Source organism: Heloderma suspectum, chromosome W (assembly GCF_057233095.1).
Source record: "Heloderma suspectum isolate Gila_16-S chromosome W, 16-S_ref, whole genome shotgun sequence".
NCBI lineage: Eukaryota > Metazoa > Chordata > Lepidosauria > Squamata > Helodermatidae > Heloderma > Heloderma suspectum.
The window spans coordinates 6172501-6175000 of NC_139475.1; positions in this window are offsets into that span (position 1 = coordinate 6172501).

Consider the following 2500-nt stretch of genomic DNA (forward strand, 5'->3'; position numbering starts at 1 on the left):
GGGTTAGGGGTAGGGTAGGGTTAGGGTTGGGGTTAGGGTTAGGGTTAGGGTTAGGGTTCGGTTTGGGGTTAGGGTTAGGTTTAGGGTTAGGGTTGGATTTAGGGTTAGGGTCAGGTTTAGGGTTATGGTTACGGTTGGGGTTAGGGTTAGGGTTAAGCTTAGGGTTAGGGTTAGGGTTAGGGTTAGGGTTGTGGTTAGGGTCAGGGTCAGGGTTAGGGTTAGGGTTAGGGTTAGGTTTAGGGTTGGGGTAGGAGTAGGGGTTAGGGTTAGGGTTGGGGTTAGGGTTAGGGTTAGGTTTGGGGTCAGGGTTAGGGTTAGGGTTAGGGTTAGGTTTAGGGTTGGTGTTAGGGTTAGGGTTAGGGTTAGGGTTGGGGTAGGGGTTAGGGTTAGGGTGGGCTTTAGGATTAGGGTTAGGGTTAGGTTTGTGGTTAGGGTCAGGGTCAGGGTTAGGGTTAGGGTTAGGGTTGGGGTAGGGGTTAGGGTTAGGGTTGGGGTTAGTGTTAGGGTTAGGGTTAGGTTTGGGGTCAGGGATAGTGTTAGGGTAAGGGTTAGGGTTGAGTTATGGTTAGGGATAGGGTTAGGGTTTGGGATAGGGTTGTGGTTAGGGTTAGGGTTAGTGTCATGGTTAGGATTAGGGTAGTGTTAGGGTTCTGGTAGGGGTTAGGTTTAGGTTTAGGGTTAGGGTTGGGGTTAGGGTTAGGGTTAGGGTTGGGGTCAGGGTTAGGGTAAGGGTTAGTGTTAGGTTAAGGGTTGGGGTTAGGGTTAGGGTTAGGGTTGGGTTTAGGATTAGGTTTAGTGTTGGGGTTGGGGTTAGGGTAGGGGTTAGGGTTAGGGTTAGGGTTTGGGCTGGGGTTCGGGTTAGCGTTAGGGTTAGGGTTAGGGTTGGGGTTAGGGTTAGCGTTAGGGTTAGGTTTGGGTTTAGGGTTAGTGTTAGGGTTAGGGATGGATTTAGGGTTAGTGTCTGGGTTAGGGTTAGGGTTAGGGTTGGGGTTAGGGTTGGGGTTAGGGTTGACTAAGGGTTAGGGTTAGGGTTAGGGTTAGGGTTGGGGTTAGGGTTAGCGTTAGGGTTAGGTTTGGGTTTAGGGTTAGTGTTAGGGTTAGGGATGGATTTAGGGTTAGTGTCTGGGTTAGGGTTAGGGTTGGGGTCAGGGTTAAGATTAGGGTTAGGGTTAGGGTTAGGGTTAGTGTTAGGATTAGGGTTGGGTTAAGTTTAGTGTTAGGGTTGGGGTTAGGGTTGGTGTTAGGGTTAGGGTAGTGGTTAGGTTTAGGGTTAGGGTTAGGGTTAGGGTTAGGGTTAGGGTTAGGGTAGGGGTTAGGGTTAGGGTTAGGGTTAGAGTTAGGGTTGTGGTTAGGGTTAAGTTTAGGGGCAGGGTTAGGGTTAGGTTAGTGTTACGGTTTGGGTAGGGCTCAGGTTTAGGGTTAGGGTTAGGGTTGGGGATAGGGTTAGGGTTAGGGTTAGGGTTAGGGTTAGGGTTAGGGTTAGGGTTGGGGTCAGGGTTAGGGTAAGGGTTAGTGTTAGGTTTAGGGTTGGGGTTAGGGCTAGGGTTAGTGTTAGGGTTGGGGTTAGGATTAGGTTTAGTGTTGGGTTTGGGGTTAGGGTTAGGGTTAGGGTTAGGGTTGTGGTCAGGGTCAGGGTTAGGGTTCGGGTTAGGTTTAGGGTCGGGGTTAGGGTTGGGGTTAGGGTTAGGGTTAGGGTTAGGGTTGGGGTTAGGGTTGGGGTTAGGGTTAGGGTTGGGGTTAGGATCGGGGTTAGGGTTCGGGTTGGGGTCAGGGTTAGGGTAAGGGTTAGTGTTAGGTTTAGGGTTGGGGTTAGGGCTAGGGTTAGGGTTAGGGTTGGGGTTAGGATTAGGTTTAGTGTTGGGTTTGGGGTTAGGGTTAGGGTTATGGTTAGGGTTAGGGTTGTGGTCAGGGTCAGGGTTAGGGTTCGGGTTAGGTTTAGTGTCGGGTTTAGGGTTGGGGTTAGGGTTAGTGTTAGGGTTAGGGTTAGGTTTGGGGTTAGGGTTAGGGTTAGGGTTAGGTTTGGGTTTAGGGTTAATGTTAGGGTTAGGGTTGGATTTAGTTTTAGGGTCTGGGTTAGGGTTAGGGTTGGGGTTAGGGTTAGGGTTAGGGTTGAGTTATGGTTAGGGGTAGGGTTAGGTTTTGGGTTAGGGTTAGGGTTAGGGTTGTGTTAGGGTTGGGGTAGGGGTTAGAGTTAGGGTTACGGTTGGGGTCAGGTTTAGGGTAAGGGTTAGTGTTAGGTTTAGGGTTGGGGTTAGGGATAGGGTTATGGTTTGTGGTTAGGATTAGGTTTCGTGTTGGGGTTGGGGTTAGGGTTAGGGTTATGGTTAGGGTTAGGGTTGGGGTCAGGGTTAGGGTTAGGGTTAGGGTTAGTGTTAGGTTTATGGTTGGGGTTAGGTTTAGTATTAGGTTTAAGGTTGGGGTCGGGGTTAGGGTTAGGGTTAGGGTTAGGGTTAGGGTTGGGGATAGGGTTAGGGTTAAGGTTAGGGTTAGGGTTAGGGTT